The sequence below is a fragment of the Echinops telfairi genome, unplaced genomic scaffold (assembly GCF_000313985.2).
Source record: "Echinops telfairi isolate 266 unplaced genomic scaffold, ASM31398v2 ScPeMD7_7412;HRSCAF=8450, whole genome shotgun sequence".
Taxonomy (NCBI): Eukaryota; Metazoa; Chordata; class Mammalia; order Afrosoricida; family Tenrecidae; genus Echinops; species Echinops telfairi.
This window is the reverse complement of record NW_022111312.1, coordinates 3327133-3333176: the sequence shown is the minus strand read 5'-3', so window position 1 is coordinate 3333176 and position 6044 is coordinate 3327133. Positions and strand designations below refer to the sequence as shown.

The 6044-nt window shown below is 56.0% G+C and overlaps 1 protein-coding gene across 1 annotated transcript in view; it reads right to left on the bottom strand.

Annotated features, from left to right (window-relative positions):
- Window positions 1-5678, bottom strand: part of RPH3A (rabphilin 3A) — a 129537-nt gene extending 123859 nt beyond the window's left edge. Inside the window, exons 1-2 of the mRNA XM_045296694.1 lie at window positions 5372-5678; window positions 5100-5208 (exon numbers count right to left, since the gene is read on the bottom strand). The gene's annotated coding sequence lies outside the window, so the exon portion shown is untranslated. The remainder of the gene's footprint in view (window positions 1-5099; window positions 5209-5371) is intronic.
- Between the last annotated feature and the right edge of the window lie 366 nt (window positions 5679-6044).

The window sequence follows — 6044 nt, the reverse complement described above, 5'->3', positions numbered from 1 at the left end:
CTCCTCCTCTTCCTCCTCTTCTTCTTAACTGCCCTTACCAAGCATGATGCCCTTTTCCAGGGACTGGTCTTCCCCGATAATGCATCCAATGTGAGATGAAGTCTTGGCATCTCACTTCTAAGGCACCTTCTGGCTCTACTTCTTCCAAGACAGATTTGTTTGTTGCTCTGGTAACCCACAGCACCTTCGATATTCTTGGCCAACGCCATTATTCAAATACATCGATTCTTCTCCCGTCTTCCTTCTTCAACGTCCGGCTTTCAGGTGCTCAGTCTCTCAGGGACATCCTTGCTCTTCGGTGCTCAGATCTGCCCCGTGCAATGTGTCCTGTGATCTCTTGACCACTGCTGCCATGAGCAGGGAGGACGGATCTGAGCAAGATGACAGGCTTCCTAACTGTCGCCATGTCTCCACTGATCAGGATCTTGTCTATGGGTCCCATTGTGAGGATTGTGATTTCTTTCAGAGAGTTGTAATCCATACGGAAGCTGCCATCTGTGTGAACTCCACTCTTCCTACACACAGACAACCCTGTGCCACCCCCACCCCCAATTAACCACCACCCCACTGCAAAGAAAAGATCCACCTCGTTTTTACAAAGGGATCTTACAACTCATGCTCATTAAAGCAGAAATGACAAATAAGGCTAGATTATCCCATACCAAAGCATCCCCCCCCCTACCCCAAAAGCAAAGCCTTAGGATACATCATGGGACTTTAATGGTGGAATTTCAGCTGGCAGAGAGCTTGGACAATGGGAGCTTTTAGGGTGCCTCCCTGTCCCACAAACAAACAAACAAACAAACAAACAAACAAACACATTGGGTAGGTGGCCACTTAATTTATCTAAGCTCCAAAGAGGGTGCATTTTGATCACAATTTGACTCCCATGCCCACCTTGGCCGCACACACACTGCAGAAGCTCATGACATGCCCAGAGCCCAAGTGAGTAGCAGGAGGTGAGGCCTGGCCTTTGACTGAAGCAGGCCTGATTGGAAGCTGAGCCCTGCGTAACCCATCACCAATGACTCATCAGACTCAACCGGTGCTGACTAAGCAACAATACCCCACCACCCCCGCTGCCCAGTCCTGGCCAAAGATATCGACCCACACTGACGCGTCTACTCATCCATCAGTTGAGGTCTCGTTCATTTATTCAGCAAGCACTCTTTGAGCATCTGCTTCCACAGAGGAAGCGGGTGCGGCCGTGGTCCCTTGGGGCTGTCTGTAGCACCAGGAGGGCCTGTACGAGAGTCCAAGTCTCAAGGAAGGGAGGGGGAGCTTGGGTTTCCTGGAGAAAATCCATGGGCTCGTGGGCTGGGATGATTCAGCACAAACCTCCCCGGGGCCGGGAGGGGCTAGAGACTCTGAGTAGCATGGAGGGTGTCTCTTTCTGGACTCTTTCCTCTGGGGGCTTCACTCCACCATCCCCCTGGTCACCTGCCCTGAGCCTCCCATGACTTGGGGTAAGGGGGTCATGATGCCCACTTCAGGGATGATGAGACAGGGGCGGAGAGCACCAGCATCTGCCGGAGCACCCCGGCAGGAATAAGTGGGACCGGAAGTTCTCTCTAAGCCTCATCTTCCATCTCCTGGGTCCCCCCGCTGCCTCGTGGGATCCACACCATCCCTCGCCTCACCCCCACCTTTTCTGCATTACCCACTTCCACCCCACGGCTGACATTCATGGCACACTCACCCTGTGCCAGGCTTGCCCCACGGAGCACTCTGTAAAGCATTTAACCCTTAGCAATCTGAAGACAGCTCCACAGTGATCCCCGCTTTACAGACAGGAAGCCGAGGCACAGCGAGGTCAAAAGCACACAGCAAGGAAATGCTCATCTTCGTCCAGGGCCCGTGCTTTCCACTCCTAACCACCCTGTGCCCATCACGGAGAGGACTGAGGCTCGGAAGAGTTCAGGAACCGGCCTGGAGTCACAAAGCAGGGGAGTGGTGAAGTCAGAATTGGACCTCAGGTCTGGCTGCTCCCAGAGCCCAGCACTGCAGATGCTGGAGGCTCACAGTGTAGGGAGAAGTCAGCCGGGTCTCCCTTCAGTCTCCCAGCACATTGAGCTCATCATCATGCGTGGCAGCTGAAGAATTTAAATGCCCAGCCCCAGTCCGTCACCCCTGGGTGACAGCCACCCCAAGGTACAAGCACAGCTCTCAGCAGGAAAGCCACACCCTGTACGTCTCCTCACCTTCAAGCCCACTCTTAACTTGTCTGTGTGTGCGACCAGCTCCCCACTGGAAGAGGATAAAGAGCCGAAGGCAGGGCCACGTGTCACAGTGGTTTTTATAAGCAAGTCACAAGCTTGACCTTTGCCCACACCAGAAGATCTAACCCAAACCCACTGCCAGCAAGTCGATCCCGACTCATAACAACTCTGCAAGACAGGGTAGAACAGCCTCTTGTGAGTTTCCATGACTGCAATGCATTATAGGAATAGAAAGCCTCATATTTCCCCCCTTGAAGCAGCCAGTGGTTTCAAACTGCTGACCTTGTGGTTAGCAGCCCAAAGTGCAACCCACTATGCTGCCAGGGCTCCTTCATGGGAAGACAAAGAGGGTTGAAGAAAGAATAAATAGAACATCATACAAGCCAACCCCAGAGCTGCCACCCTGGCCAGACACACGTCCTCTGACCAGGCAGGTGAGGGGATTGGCTTTTCAGGCCACCATTCTGGAATTCCAGAACCCCTGGCCACTCATTGCAAGCATGACTGGAGAGGTGGTGCTGGCTGGCCATGGGTGCCTCTCCTTAGCTAGGTTGGAAGTCAGGATGGTGGGTGCTTCTTTGCTCTGTGTGAATTTGGGTGAACTATACACTGCGAGGTGAGTCTAGGTCAGTTTTTGAAGCTGGGTACCCTGTAAGCTTTAAGAGAGGGTCTCAGAGAGAGGGTCTCAAAGGGACTTGCCATCTTCTGAGGGCGGCATCTACAGACCTGGCAGTCAAACACCATCTGTATGTGTCCCTGTGGACACGAGAGACCACGCAGGTGCCAGGGTAGCCTAGTACAAGATTCAAGAAACAGAGTAAAGTTCTCATAGAGACCTCCACCCTGATTTGCCCCAACAGGGGCTCCCCCACCCAACACACCTGACCTGTCCCCTTCCCAAGGAGCATGAACATATAGGTGCGTACACATCCCCTATCGCAGAGCTATGGGACCCTGGCTGGAAGGGGCTCCGGGGGTCACCTAGGGCAACCACCTTGTTGCGCAGGTGAGGATGCTGGGGCTCCGAAAGGAGAGGCAGGGCTGAGGTGGGAGCCTGGGCTTCCTGGTTCAAGTGCAGGGCTCCTTCCCGAGGCTTCTGCTTCCCCCTCCCTGGTGCACCACAATGCGCCACTTCCAATGTGACGGGGGAGGAGGGAGGGCAGCCTCTTGGATCTTAGCCACCCCCCAAGGAAGTCGGGCTGGGAGGCAGCAGGCAATGCCGGAGAAGCACCCATATCTGGACAGCCCGTTGTGGAGAATAAAAGACTCCTGTACCAGATGGCCGTGCTGCCCCGGAGCCCCCCGCCCCCGTGGCTCCCCTGGTCTCTCCCAGGCACCCCACAAACATTCCCCCAAATCCAGAAACTCAAGGGTGCTCAGCACAGCAGGGAACCACCTACCGGACCCAGTCTGATCAGTTAGGACCAAGGTGGAAGGTTTTGTCTGTCCCCACCCCCCGCTAAATCTGTGACTTCTCATTGGAACCCTCATTTCCGGACACTCACCGTCTACCCTCCTCCTCAAGGTCATCCAACCGGGGAGACCAGGAAGAGAGAGCAGGCAGTTCTTTGGCTAACTCCTGGGCACTAACCATTGAGCAGTCTTCTCCTGTGCCTTGCAAGTCCTTCCTGCCCCAGGATCCCGGCAGTCCCCATTTGGCCCCAGGGCTGGAGAGCATGCAGCGTGGGCCCTGCTTACATCCTGCCCTGCCTGTCCCTGGGGCTGCTCTTGAGACTTCCTCCCACCTGCAAGAACAGGAATCTAAAGTGGCAATCGTTGGGGTGGGTGTGCAGGAGGCTGAAGTGGCCTCAGAGATCGCCTCGCAGCTGTTAAAAATAAGAACACCCATTTCCTGGAAAGGTGGGAGCCCTCAATGCGAGAAAGCAGCGAGAAACCCCCCTTTTGATGAGTCTCAGAAGATCGGCAAAGACACTTGAAAAATGACGTAGCGAGCTTGCGGATTCCGTTTCAAAGGGACCTCCACTTCCCACTCACTAACAGGTTGGCACAGGCTCGCCCCCACCAGGAGCTCCGTCAGAAAAAGAAAGGAATGCAGGGTGATGTCTGCCCTGGACAGCTTGGACGCTGCTGCCCAGAGCTGGCATCAACCCTGTTCCCCTCCTTCCCTACCCGGGAGACAGGCTCCAGGAGGGACTGCTCAGGCTGATGCCTCGTCCCCCCACCCAGACACACACTTCCGGGTGACAACACCTGTGAAAATGAACCATGACCTGCTCGGCAAGCAGCTGACCTGTGTGGTCACAGGCAAATTAGGGTCCTTTCCTGGGCCTCGGGGCAGCTGGCACAGCCAGCCTCCTGAGAACCAGCACAATGAAATTCCTCTGCTCTCTCTTGGAGATAACACAAACCGATTCTGTGTCTTCCTAGCTTCCCCCTGTGTGCTCAGGCAAGGGTTAACCCTCCAGCCTCAGGTCACCCTCTGCTGTCCAGGGCCAACGGGCCTCCACCTGGAGATCAGAACACTCAGAGATTCTCCCTGCCAGTCCGGCCCATGCCACGAAGGGTTAATTCACTCGGAGACCTGCCTGGCTACTTTCAAAGGCTTCTGTGGCAGCTGAGAGGGCAAGCTGGGCCAGAGCCCCAACCCTGATGGCAGTGCCTCAAGTCTTAGCCCATTCCACTCTCTGGCTGGGGTTTGGATTTTGGCCATGGAACCGGAATCTCATTTGGCTTTGGGGTGCTGCTCCCGCAAGAAAAGACTGCAGAGTTGAGGCCAATAAACGTGGGTCTTCCCCTCCACTCTGGTCCTCTCCTGGGCACCCTGGACCCCACCAGCTCATGCACCCACTTCCCCGGGACTAGGACTGGGACCCGGAGACCCCCCAATCCCGTTTGCACCTCTGAGAGAACAACACTTACCGAGACACCCGAGGGTTGTGGAGGGAACCAGTGAGCCGAATCAGTGCCAACTCCTCCCTTGCCTGCCGGATGGGAACGATGACTTTGTTTGCGAGCTCAGCGGAGGTGCCTGGAAGAGAATTGTTCATTTAACTCTCCGACTCTTCCCAAAATAAAACCAAGGCACCAGCACGGGTGCATGCTGGCGCGCACACGCACACGCTCATGCACACCCGAGTACACACACACACCATCTATCCCTATTCGTGCAAGACTAAGACAAGGAGAAATACCACTGCCAGCGGAGAAAACTCTGAGCAGTCCGTAGGCAAGGCAGGCAGTGGCTCCCGCAGACTGCCCCCCACATGGATGGAGGCTGCTGCTCCCTGAGCCTCTGTGTCGCTTGCTCGCTCGCTTGTGCGCTCTCTCGCTCTCTCTCTCTCTCTCTCTGCCGTCCGCAGAGGCAACTCCGGGTTGCTGGCAGCAGACGAATCAATTGCTCCCCCAGTGTCCTAATCGGCGGTGCCGGCTGCCGCCACTGCTGCAAACCCCAGCGTGCACAAGGAGGGGGAGCAGCAGCTTCCCGGCGCAGGGGAACCGAGCCTGCCTCCCACCCGTGGCTTCTGTGTGAGAACGCGAGGTGGGAGGCCGGCCTCGGGAGGCTGGGTGCACTAGAAAGAGCAGCTGGTTGGAAGGGCTCGCTGTCAGAGGATGGGCGGTCAGCACCGCGGACAGCGCTGAAATGCGGATGCAGAGGAGGGGCTGGGCGGGAGGTGAACCCTGGGGAAAGAGAGGTTAAGTTATTGGCTGGTTAAAGCCAAAACGCTGAGGGTCCAGAGAGGTGGGGGGTGGGGGGTGGGGGACGGCAGCACTTAGCAACATCACATGGTGAGTGACTGTCTACCTACCACACGTGTGTTCTAAGCTGGAGGCTCACTTGTGAAACCAAGATGTTGTCAGTGGCCC